The sequence below is a fragment of the Rattus rattus genome, chromosome X (genome assembly GCF_011064425.1).
Source record: "Rattus rattus isolate New Zealand chromosome X, Rrattus_CSIRO_v1, whole genome shotgun sequence".
Taxonomy (NCBI): domain Eukaryota; kingdom Metazoa; phylum Chordata; class Mammalia; order Rodentia; family Muridae; genus Rattus; species Rattus rattus.
This window is the reverse complement of record NC_046172.1, coordinates 97,770,180-97,782,881: the sequence shown is the minus strand read 5'-3', so window position 1 is coordinate 97,782,881 and position 12,702 is coordinate 97,770,180.

Sequence of the window (12,702 nt, the reverse complement as noted above, 5' to 3'; positions counted from 1 at the left end):
TAAATTTTACTTGCAACATACACTTATATTTTGCATGCCAAACTTGTAATGAGTAGATATATCACCGTTGAATTTTGGATTCATTTATGCCAAAGCAATCTAAGTTTTGTTAACTGGTATATTTTGATGCTATTTTATCTAACTTATTAATTGGAAGAATGCATTTCTTATAAGTTCCTATAATGGCAATCTCCTTTTAAAAGAGGACTCAATTGATATTAACTTGTGTGTTTACTCAGAATAAATGAACATTTTCCCATTATTCAACAGATGTTTCTAATGGAAAGTTTGCATGTCTTCAATTATCTCTAGTAAGACTCATCTGAGACCTGCTTGTCTGTAGATAAGTCTTACATAAGCAACAGTTTTATTTTCTTGTACAATAAAAATGTAACATTAAAGAAAGTGTTCATTTTTAAGATGTATCCCTCCAGTAAGGAGTTCTGTGAGAAAATTATTTCAATGACAACTGCCAGTCATAAACTATTATTATAAATTTTACCAAAATAATGCTCAATATTCTAGAAATACATGGTGATACTCTTTGTTCATATGGTTATTGTCATTGGGTTTTTAATTAGCTTTTCACTTAGCCAGCAGCACTGTTACATGCATTCAATTTCAATCATTTTTATTTTATCAAGTAGTTGACATTACTGACTGTATTCCCTATGAAGAGAAAGTTGTTATTGACGCCCCTAGCTTTCTAATCCCTCAAAATGAAGGACTGGATTGTTACCATTTCAAACTTCAGCTTAGGTAGCACACAGATCTTTAAGAAGAACACTTGAAGCAAAGACAATATGGAGTTTGATTTATTTTCATAAACTACCCCCTACTCATTTCTACAGATGAATTTTAATACTTTCTTGATTAATTTCTGTCAATAAGCCTTACATTTTTGTAGTGAATATCAACATCTTTTCGAAAGTATAGGGACCTAGAAAATAATTTTTCATTCTTTTATGGCTATGCAATATTCAACTAATATTCATTAGTAAGAGTTTATTCAAGTCAACTGGACTATATTAGTAACTTTTTAGCAACCTAAGATGTGTAAAGTATTTTTAAATAGGACATGAAGAAAAAGGAAGTAAGCCAGTAATAAAAGGCTGAACTAAACTGAGCACCTACGTGATTTTGGTACATTAATTAACAGTAGTGGACCTTGCTTTCATCAATTGCCTAACTCAGGGGTGCATTAACATATTTAAAATGCAATACTGGAAGGTTAAAAGTTGATTTTGCAGCTTATGTGTTAGTTAGTTTTCCTTTTGCTGTGAGAAGTTTCCCTGAAAGTAGGAACTTCAAAGAGAAAGAATTTATTTTGGCTTGTAGTTCAAGGATACAAGCCATCATGGATGGGGAGTCCTGTGGCAGACAGGACTTGGCAGACAGTTGGTGATGGTGCATCATTGCTCTCAGTTTTGATGGCGCTTTCCATCTCAATTAACCTATCAAGATAATGGTCTCACATCATGTCCAGAGACTCTCCCACTGTGAATAACCTCTCATTAAATGCCTGAAGGCTTATCACCTATGTGAGTCCACATCCTGTTTAATCAAGTTTTGAAAATATATATTTGTTACTCTTGCAACTTATTTAGGTCCTGGAAATTCATTGAGCAGTGGAAGTAATAAAACCCCAAATGTTTGAAAATAATACAAAATAAACTATTCTCAATGGATATGAAGAAATGACTTTAATTAAAACTCAACTTCACTAATTTGATACAGGCTCATCTTTTAAAGAACATTTTCAAACGATTATTTCCCACTGAGTTGAAAAATGGGAAGAACTGTCAGCCCGAAGTTATGGGACTTAGAGATTGGAATCAACAAACAACAGTGTCAATGAAGTGCCCATTACCCAAAGTATTACAAGACCAGCAAATAAATGGAGACTTAAATATAAAAGGGAGAGAAAAATCTTTAATACCATATCCTCAGGAAATGCATTTAACCGTAGTAACCATGTTTGGGGTTTAGAATAAGACCATTCTAATAAACCAGAGTTTTCAATTAAGTGCAATGGCAATCCCAACGGTATAAATTGTACTTAGTGGAGCCTAAAATATTTTAAGCATCTCTTGGGAAGTGATAATCCTCTTTTACATGCTGTAATAACTAGATGTTTTTGTGGATTATGTGCTAAAATCTTGAAGGCATTAATTCAGTTTGAAGGGGTGAATTAGATTCTAAAATGTGCTATGCTTAACAAAATCACTTATGTGGTCACAAAATAGGTGTCACACTATCCTTTCAGTGTTAACTAATTTTCAACCAATGCAGAGATATCCAAACCCCATTATATCTGCATATCTAAAACTTATCAATTTTGTTAATTTGTTTATATATACACCATTAGTCTTTAACACAAAACTTTTGAAATCTTTCATAGATCATAGGACAGTCTAATTAATGTCACCGTTTTTCTTTTGTAATGAAAAAGGCTTATACCTTAGCAAAGAGACATACCTCCCTTTGACAAACATTGAAGTCACAGTGCAGAATGGGGAAGTATCAGCACAATAATATACAGCAGATTTCTAGGACATTTCCATCCTGTATGACTAGAATGCTGCAAAGAGCAGCAGTTGACTTCCCCTGTTCCAGCCCCTGACTACAACCATTTCACTTTCTGAGTTAGTTTCTTCATATATCCTTTCAGCCAGTGTGAGTTTTACTAAGTTATTTATATCAAAAAGGCTGGTTCATGTGGTATGTGTGCTAAGCCTATGTATTCCATGGGAGGCAACTTATCTAATGCTAGCCTTGAAATCACAACCCTCCTGCTTAGCCTTCGGAATTCTCCTATTACAGAAGTTTGCCAGCATTCCCAACATAGCTACTGTGAATAGTGCTGTAACATATGTGAGAATTCCATTTCACTGAGATCTCCATTTCAACCGCTTTAGAGCTGTACCCTCTTGAAATTACTATCAGGTCAGAATTGAAGCCATGCAACGTGGGTAACTGTTACCATTTTTGAAGAATCTTCAGTGTTTTCCACTGTAGCTACATAATTTTTAAAATCTGAAATTGAGTTTTGCCCCCTTCATAATAACTATGCACAACTTATCTGGCAGATTGTCAGTAGAGTCTGTAAGGGTTTTAGCTAGTGAGGATCTTTGATGCCTGTTCTCCCTCAGCAGTCATCATAACACCTGCCAGTACTCTGAAAGCTTGCCTGTGGGGAGGTAGCCTCAGTCCCAGTTTTCTGTTTTTTGCCATCATAGAATGTGATGTCTTTAGCAACAGAATCTTTTCATGTAGTTCTAGTGGGCAATTAAGAAGTATGTCAAGAGCCTCTTTAGTTTCTCTGAGCCTCTCAGATCACCAATTGTTCCCAGTCTTAAAAAACATGTTCATCCAATCTTACCCTAAATTTTTACTTGATGGGTATATGTATCTCTCTTCAAGAATCATTAATCACATATATATGAAACATGTTTATGATATACTTATCTTCTTAGATATGAATCTTTTCCCTTGTCTGAGTATTTTTACCTCAACTGTTTTGAAGTCTTAGGATAATGTTGATATTGAAGTCTTATGTTGATATCTGCAGTTTTTCCTTTTCTGCATGGAACCTTTTTGAATGATCAAGTTTTTTTTTTTTTGATTAATGGGCAGAACAGGTGGATCTCTATGGTTAGAGGTGAGCATGATCTACCAAGTCTGTTCAGGTAAGCCAGGTCTGGAGTTAAACAACAACAACAGCGACAACAACAACAACCAGCCAATCAAAGAAAAACCTGTTTTGGGTTTTGTTTTTTTGTTTAAGAGATTTTTTTTAATTGTTACTTACTGCTACAAAAGGACCACTAGGTTTGACCTTTTGAACTTCTGTGGAATGCACTCAAACTTTTCATTTTTATTTCTATCTCTTTACTAAATGAGTACTCTATGCCTCTGCTCCTGTTCTCTAGATGTGTAATAGAGAGGCAAAGTTTAGAACAGAGGCAGAAGGAACACCCATTCAGAGCCTGCCCCACATGTGGCCCATACATATACAGCCATCTAATTAGACAAGATGGATGAAGCAAAGAAGTGCAGGCAGACAGGAACCGGATGTAGATCTCTCCTGAGAGACACAGCCAGAATTCAGCAAATACAGAGGCGAATGCCAGCAGCAAACCACTGAACTGAGAACGGGACCCCCGTTGAAGGAATCAGAGAAAGGACTGGAAAGCTTGAAGGGGCTTGAGACCTCTTATGAACAACAATGCCAAACAACCAGAGCTTCCAGGGGACTAAACCCTACCAAAGACTATCATGTGGACGACTCTGAGCTCCAACCTCATAGGTAGCAATGAATAGCCTAGTAAAGCACACCAGTGGAAGGGAAGCCCTGGGTCCTGCTAAGACTGAACCCCAGTGAACTGAATTGTTGGGGGGAGGCGGTGTGGGGGGGGATGGGGGAGGGAACACCCATAAGAAGGGAGGGGGGTGGTTAGGGGGATGTTTGCCCGTAAACCGGGAAAGGGAATAACATTCGAAATGTAAATAAGAAATACTCAAGTTAATTAAAAAAAATAGATGTGTACTTGGAAAGTGGATCATATCTCTTTCAGTGATGTTCCAAAATTATTAGCAGGGAATCATTTGGTGACCAGAGATTGGTTTTTGTCAGCTCTTCATTCCTGGCATGGGGGCTTTGCCTAACGAGCAACCTATAACATCAGCATTTGGATTTCTGACATGCTGCTCCTGAATTGTGCTTTTGTGAAACAGTTAACAGGGAGGTCTGGGTATATGGGGCTTTGAGATGCTCCACGTGAGTGGAATAAGGATTCTACAAAGTGAAGTTAGGTTCATGATATATACTGATGTTTTACAATCTTTTGGGTAAATATTTCATGTATTTCCACCTATAACTATCAAGTATGATGTTTCTATCACATGGAATAAAAGGGAGCCACTTATAAAACATGTGCACCAGCTATCTACAATGCTGTTGAAATTTCCTTAAAAATCATTTTTTGTTGTTTACTCTATGTCTCTAAGTTAATTTTCCAAGAGATTTTAAACTAAAATTTACTATTAGTTATGTATTCTTTCCTCACTTGCCAGAATGGGTGAAGGGTTTCTCATGACCATTTAGAGCAAAGAATTTCTAAATTCCAGGTTTGTGTTGATGGCTATTTCTGGGTAAATGGTCCAAATGATTACAAAGTTATCGCCTACTTTCTTTTTTTAAGGATGTACGTTTGTTTTATTTTACCCGCCTGGATATTTTGCCTGCATGTATGTCTTTTCAGGTACTGTTTGTGAGCTGCCATAAGCGTAGAGAAAAACAAGAATCCATTGAAAAAAGGAACAAGTGCTCGGCACTGCCTCATCATCTCTCAGCCCCTCCTGCTTTCTTACATTCTTTTCTTTTTTTCTCTATTCTTTTTCATTCTGCCTGTATCGTCTATTTAAAGTATCATGAAAATAGTCCATTCTTCATATATTCCTTTCATTTCTGTTTTTAAATGACGTGTTGTGACGATTTTCATTTTAATGACTTTTTCCAAGTTTGAATTTTCACTTCATTTTTACTTTGTTTATTTTGCCCACTTCTTATATTGTTGTGATATTATTTTGTTACACGTGTCTTTCTCTTTGATTTTTGGATCAAATGTTGGAAAGAGATTTTTATTTATGTTTTCTTTTTGAGTTTCTGTGTTCCCATGGCATATTTTACTTAATGCTGTAAGTTATTCATACATTTATACACTGTATAATATGTAATTTATACACAATACATAAAATCAAGCTTTAGCAGTAAATGATTTGAAATAAAATCTCTTTATATTCATCTACCCTTCCACCTTTAAATTAAATTTTTATTATATAACTTATATTTTCTTAATTTGTTTTTTCCTTCTTTTCAAAATTTCAGGTTATATAGTTTTCTCTTCCATTTTTTAATTATACCCATCCTTTAACTTGGGTATAGTTTGACATTTCGTAGTTCTTAATTCATCCATGGATACTGTGATTTTCCATCATAGGTGAAAGATAATTTTACTTGCTATGGGACTCAGAGTTGGCAGTGTTTTTATTTTGATATTCTGCTGCTGTTGTGTTATTTCTCTATTAGCCTCATTATTGTATCCTTTTCTATTTATATTTTAATTGATGATAATCACATGTATTCCTTATGTGAAATATGATGTTTAGAAATTGCTTATTTTGTAGAATGGTTAAATTAATGTCCTCATCACTGTTTCTAGTGATGGATTTCACTAATATTCTACTCTTGGTAACTTTCAAAGGCACAATACACTGTTATTAGTTATGTATATACACTCTGATTCTTCCTACTTAATCTAAGTGATTACTGCATTCATAGACCAATGCTTTCCTAATAGTCATAATCTTGTAGTTATCAGCCCCTAACAACTGTACATTTCATGAAAAATTTAGTTTTCCAACTTATTTACTTAAATATGGTTTTGTTTTTTATGTATCTTTTTTATATTTCAAATTTGCAATTAATTTTCAGATTATGATATTTATGTGCTTCTTTCTTTCATTCCATTTGGAAGTTTAGTTTTAATTTTTTATATCAACAGTGTCAAAACCAGAGCCTTGTGCATGTCAAACAAGTACTCTATCACTAGCTAAAAATATTCCAAGTTTCTCTTTTGACATGTTCTGTTAGGCCTTGGAACCTGCAGGGTTAATTAATTATTTATTAATTTATGTGCTTACTTGTATAAGATAGAAAAGATCTAATTTTTAATTCCTTAATATTAAAAAACCTCCACATTATCTTATTACCTAATATCTTTGATGTGATCCTACAAGTCAACATTAGTACCCTATATGTATGTTTTTATTTAAAACCATTTGTTTGCTTCAGATTTAATTAGACAATAATATAAGGAAAATTAATAATAAAGGAATAAACTTAATGGGAATTTCAACTTTGTAGACTTTAAAATCACATATACTAACTCTGATTTTTCTCTGATGCTTTTTTTCCATTTTTATTAAATTGGGTATTTCTTATTTTACATTTCAAATGTTATTCCATTTCCCAGTTTCCTGTCCATCAGCCCCCTAACCCCTCCCCCTCCCCTTCTATATGGGTGTTCCCCTCCCCATCCACCCCCCATTACCACACCCCCAACAATCCCCTACACTGGGGGTCCATTTATGTTTTTATTCCATCCTCATGGTGATTCTTAAATAATGGTTTCATCTGGCATTAGCTACAGGAACATGGGGAACCTGAAACTCTCTGCAAAGAATATTTAGAATTTCTCAGAAAATTATTTTTCCTAATCTATGTTAAAAATATTGTTTGGGAAAATTGAGTGAAACAACTATCAAATATATGTAAGACAGGAAAATATGTCCTACTCCTGCATCATGGGTATGATGCCTATCTCATTGATGTTGCTTAATAAATAATTGTGGCACAAACATATGAATAAAAGAGAACTGGAAACAGTTTTCATTTACAAAGTAGCCTCAGGGAAGTCAGACTCAAGAGTTATTCATGGAATAATACTTATCCTTAAATTCTCATGAATTCTAAATTGGTTCACAGCTAAATATTTTGTAATAAGAAACAATATAATTAAATGAACTCCAGAGTGAGAGGACTTAGAGTTTCTCTGTAGTATTGGAACAATCACTTGATCTCTTTTGAAGTAAAATATTAAATAGCAAGACCTCGAAACTCTAACATTCTCTAATAGTTTATGTTTTATTACATCAATTAGAAAGGAATTATTATGGGTTAGCTGCCAGGATGATAATAGGCAAAGGCAAAGATGTTTAGTGTTGATTTTTTTTATTTATTTTTTTTATTAATTTGAGTATTGCTTATATACATTTCGAGTGTTATTCCCTTTCCAGGTTAACTCAATCTTTTCACTATCTATATAGCATGTTTAACTTGAGGAGCATGTTATATCAATGGATAACAACTTACGCACTTACTTTTAAGGAAAAAGCATGGAACATTTATTAAAAAGCTGTAGAAACTGCCTAGTGTTTTGTATTTAAGGTTCAGGTGGATCAGAGGCTTCCAACTTCCACAGACACAGCCTCCTCAGTACTCACAAATGGGCACATTTGTGTAGATGCGATTAAAAATAATAGAAGCATGCTTTAATATGCAAACAGAAGTATTCATTGTATTTGTAGGTTACTTATTGCTCCTCAGGAGTAAAAGGAAGCAAACATTAAGTAGAAGAGATAGGGATACAGCTTTTCTTTTCTTTTCTTTTTTTTTTTTTATTAACTTGAATTTTTCTTATATACATTTCGAGTGTTATTCCCTTTCCAGGTTTCCGGGCAAACATCCTCCTCCCCCCTCCCCTTCCTTATGGGTGTTCCCCTCCCAACCCTCCCCCCATTGCTGCCCTCCTCCCAACAGTCTAGTTCACTGGGGTTCAGTCTTAGCAGGACCCAGGGCTTCCCCTTCCACTGGTGCTCTTACTAGGCTATTCATTGCTACCTATGAGGTCAGAGTCCAGGGTCAGTCCATGTATAGTCTTTAGGAAGTGGCTTAGTCGCTGGAAGCTCTGGTTGCTTGGCATTGTTGTACATATGGGGTCTCGAGCTCCTTCAAGCTCTTCCAGTTCTTTCTCTGATTCCTTCAACGGGGGTCCTATTCTCAGTTCAGTGGTTTGCTGCTGGCATTCGCCTCTGTATTTGCTGTATTCTGGCTGTGTCTCTCAGGAGCTATCTACACTTCTGCACTTCTTTGCTTCATCCATCTTGTCTAATTGGGTGGCTGTATATATATGGGCCACATGTGGGGCAGGCTCTGAATGGGTGTCCCTTCAGTCTCTGTTTTAATCTTTGCCTCTCTCTTCCCTGCCAAGGGTATTCTTGTTCCCCTTTTAAAGAAGGAGTGAAGCATTCACATTTTGATCATCCTTCTTGAGTTTCATTTGTTCTAGGGATCTAGGGTAATTCAAGCATTTGGGCTAATAGCCACTTATCAATGAGTGCATACCATGTATGTCTTTCTGTGATTGGGTTAGCTCACTCAGGATGATATTTTCCAGTTCCAACCATTTGCCTACGAATTTCATAAAGTTGTTGTTTTTGATAGCTGAGTAATATTCCATTGTGTAGATGTACCACATTTTCTGGGATACAGCTTTTCGATAGGATGCTTTACCTACCATGCATGAAGTTCTATGTTCAATGCTGGGCATGGGGGTACATATTTGTAATCTGAGTACACAAGATATGCAGTCTAGAAGATTACAAGTTCAAGATCATGTTTGGCAACATAAGAAATTGTAAACTAGCCTGGGATATGAAGCATGATGTCAGGACAATAGAAGCAGGAAACGTAAATATGACATTAACAAGAGCATCCTGGGGAAATGTTATTTTACAATGCTGAAAGTAATAGCTGAAGTTCTATTTTATTAATTCCTAAGTTTTAGCATTAACTCGGTATATAAGTGCAGAGACATGAGATTTTATTTTCATGGAAGGATAACAGTAGTTATTCTACATGGACAAAACAAACAAACAGAACCAGTCTGGTTCAAACTCAAACTTAAACAAGGTCAACCTATTTCTAAACAAGTGGGGCACATTCTTTTAATGTGGAGGACTCTTCTATAACATCTCCACATTCACAGTTCACAGTTATGTGATGCTTTGGAGACAAATAAGACATGTCTCTGTGGCTTTCTTCCAAAGTACATCATCAATTTGAACTGTAATTGAATTTCTGTTGCACGACTCTGTCTGTGAGGATTAGATAGTTCAAAACATAAAAATCAATGTGCTGGAACTGAAGTGAGAGAGTCGTGACACCAAAAGCAGCAGCACAAAGGCTCAAACCCAGGATTTAGTAAACATATGCCCATCCTTATCTTCTCCAAGAATAAACCAGGTTAAACTTTTAGCAAAACCACTGCAAATTTTAACGAAATCCCTCTGTGGCAAATCATGCTCTGTCAGACTCTAAAATCCATATCTTGAACACCGAGGCAGAGCATATATATTCATCTGAGGATGTTGGGAGCAATGCATTTATTATTATTTTAATTTTTAAAGTTTTCTGTACAAATTTAATTCATCTTTGTCACAAAGCGCTATTTTAAATCTTTCTTTTTAGTAGAACTAGTTTAATAATTCCTTTATGAATGAAAAGTGGCAATCATTCCAGTTTGCTATTCATTTGAAGATGTTAGGGGGAAAATACCAACAAGAAAAGCCAAAGTGTAGTTTACAATTTTCTTCATATTACACACACACACACACACACACACACACACACACACACACACACACACACACACACACATGTAGCGATACAAGGCTGCCTACTAGGGAGGTAGCTCAGAAGGTAAAGGTAAAAGCTGCGTGCTTCTAAGCCTCTCTGACAAGTGGAGATCTATTGTCGGGCACCACATGGTAGAAGACAGGAACTGATGTCTGTGTGCTGTCCTCTGTCTCTATATGTGAGCGATGTACACATAGACACCTCATACATATTTTTTAAATATAATACATAAATTATAGAGATCAACTGTCAGTCAGGCTTGGAAGGCATTTTACCTTGCAACTATTTACACTAATGGCATAAACTTTCAAAGAGTGATTTGTTGATTTTATGTTTCAGTACAATTCAAGTGATGATGCGGAAAAGCCACAGAAGGTATGTGTTTGACTAAGGATGCCCTTGGCAGGGGCAGGACTGGGAAGGTTGCCAGTCAGGCCCCAGATGGGATGGTGAGGTGCAGGGAAGGACACGGCCAGGGCTCTGGCAGATGGGCCTGACAAACGTCTCGAATGGGACTTGAATGAAAGAATCAGAGAAAGAACAATTTCAGTTCTTCTGAAGACCTGGATAGACATCATGGAAGCCCTGATCCTGTAGACAGACCCCCAGTGACTGAACAGTTGAAGAGGGGAGGAGAACACCAGCAGAAGGGAGGGAGGAAGTTAATGAAAGAAAGAGGAAATGTGAGTTAACCTGGAAATTAAAAAGAATGATGAAATCGACACTTGCTTGGCTGTGGGAAGGTGTGGAGAGGTACCTATAGAGGAGAAATTGAAGACTTGAACAGGCTGAGAATGAATGAAATGTGTGAAAAATCGAGTTAGTATGTAATTTTGAATCTCTGAAATTCCCATTAAGTTGTTCGCTGATAATTTTCCTTATATTGATAATTAAATCTGAAGCAACAAATGATTTTAAATGACTGAGATCATCAAGGTGGAATCTTGCGAGTTCAAGGCAACAGGCTGTCAAGAGGCAGCTGAGGCTGTGAAATGGAAAAAGTGTGGTGAGCCATGATTGGAAAACTGCAGTGATTGACTGATGGAAAGAGTGTATACATGACAACAACGGTCTTTGAAAGTACCGAAAATGGGAGACAGTGATCCATCACTGAAACGATGGATGAAGCATCATATTTACGTGATTGTCATCAAATTAAAATATGAAATGAAAGGATATGAGGCTAGTCTATGAGATTGAGGATGGGTATAAAATGGAGAAATATATAACCTGGGGGTGAGAAGGAAAAACAGTGAAAAGAATATATATAAAATTTAATTTAAAGGTGGAAGGTGAATATGAAAAGGATTTTATTTCCGTCGTACTGCTAAACATTGTGTATAAATACATGTTATACAGTGTAAATGAATAACTACAGCATTAGTAAATAGCCGTAGAGGCTACAGAAACTCAAAAGCATAAATAAAATCTTTCAACATTGTTAAAATCAGAAAGATTGCGATGGCAACAATATAAAGTGAACTTAAAATAACAAGTAAAAATGAAGTGAAACAGTCGTGCATCGTCACAGCTGCGTCATTCGTGAGGCATGAAGAATGGACTGTTCATGATGCTGAATACTGGCAGAAAAATGAATAGTAAAGAGATGTGAAAAGCTGGGAGGCTGGAGAAGTGCCAGACATGCAAAGTGACCTGGAATTGGGAGTGCTGAAAGTACAGTTAGGCTGGAAAACCAGCAAGACAGAGTAAACAAATGATTTTGAAGTGCAGTGAGAGCATCAAGGCTGACAGATGGAGACAGGCGTCGTTTGAAGACAGAAATAAAATGAAGTTGAGTGCGATCCTGAAAGGTCAAGCTAGTGATCACTGTGTAATGTTTAATTAAAAATCTCTTAAAACAAAACCCAAAACAAATTTCTTTGATTGAATTGAATTGTTGTTGTAGATGCTGTTGTTCTAGACACACCTGCAGAAAAGAAACTGCAGACTTTGGTGAACAGGAAAAGTGTTTGTGTGAGAAGTGGATGAACATGGTGCCCACTACATGAAAAGATTCTGTTGGAGCAGGCTGGAGTGCAGGCTGGCAGATGTAAAGTGTGCAGCATTGAGATGAATCATGCAAAGAAAAGCGACCGACAATTTCAAAGTTTTGTGGTAAAGTGATGGGGTTTGATTTTCAAAGATTGATTTGAGGCGGGACAAGCGTTGCAGAGCTGTTGCTGAGGTTGTTGCAGTGATGGTGGTGGAAAGCCATCAAGGTGTGTGAAATGTGTCTGTGAAATGGAAATCAGGCTCAGAGTGAGATCAGGTGATTGAATGTAGCATTATGACAGGCTGGAGGGATGTGTGCATTTTGTGTGCAGACAGTCTCAGTGGAGTTGCCATGGAACATGCATTCAGTTAAACAAAACTCATTACAAGACTGGCATCTGCTCAGTGTGGCTAATCATTGTTAAAGTCCGTTGCTCTGTATGCATCAG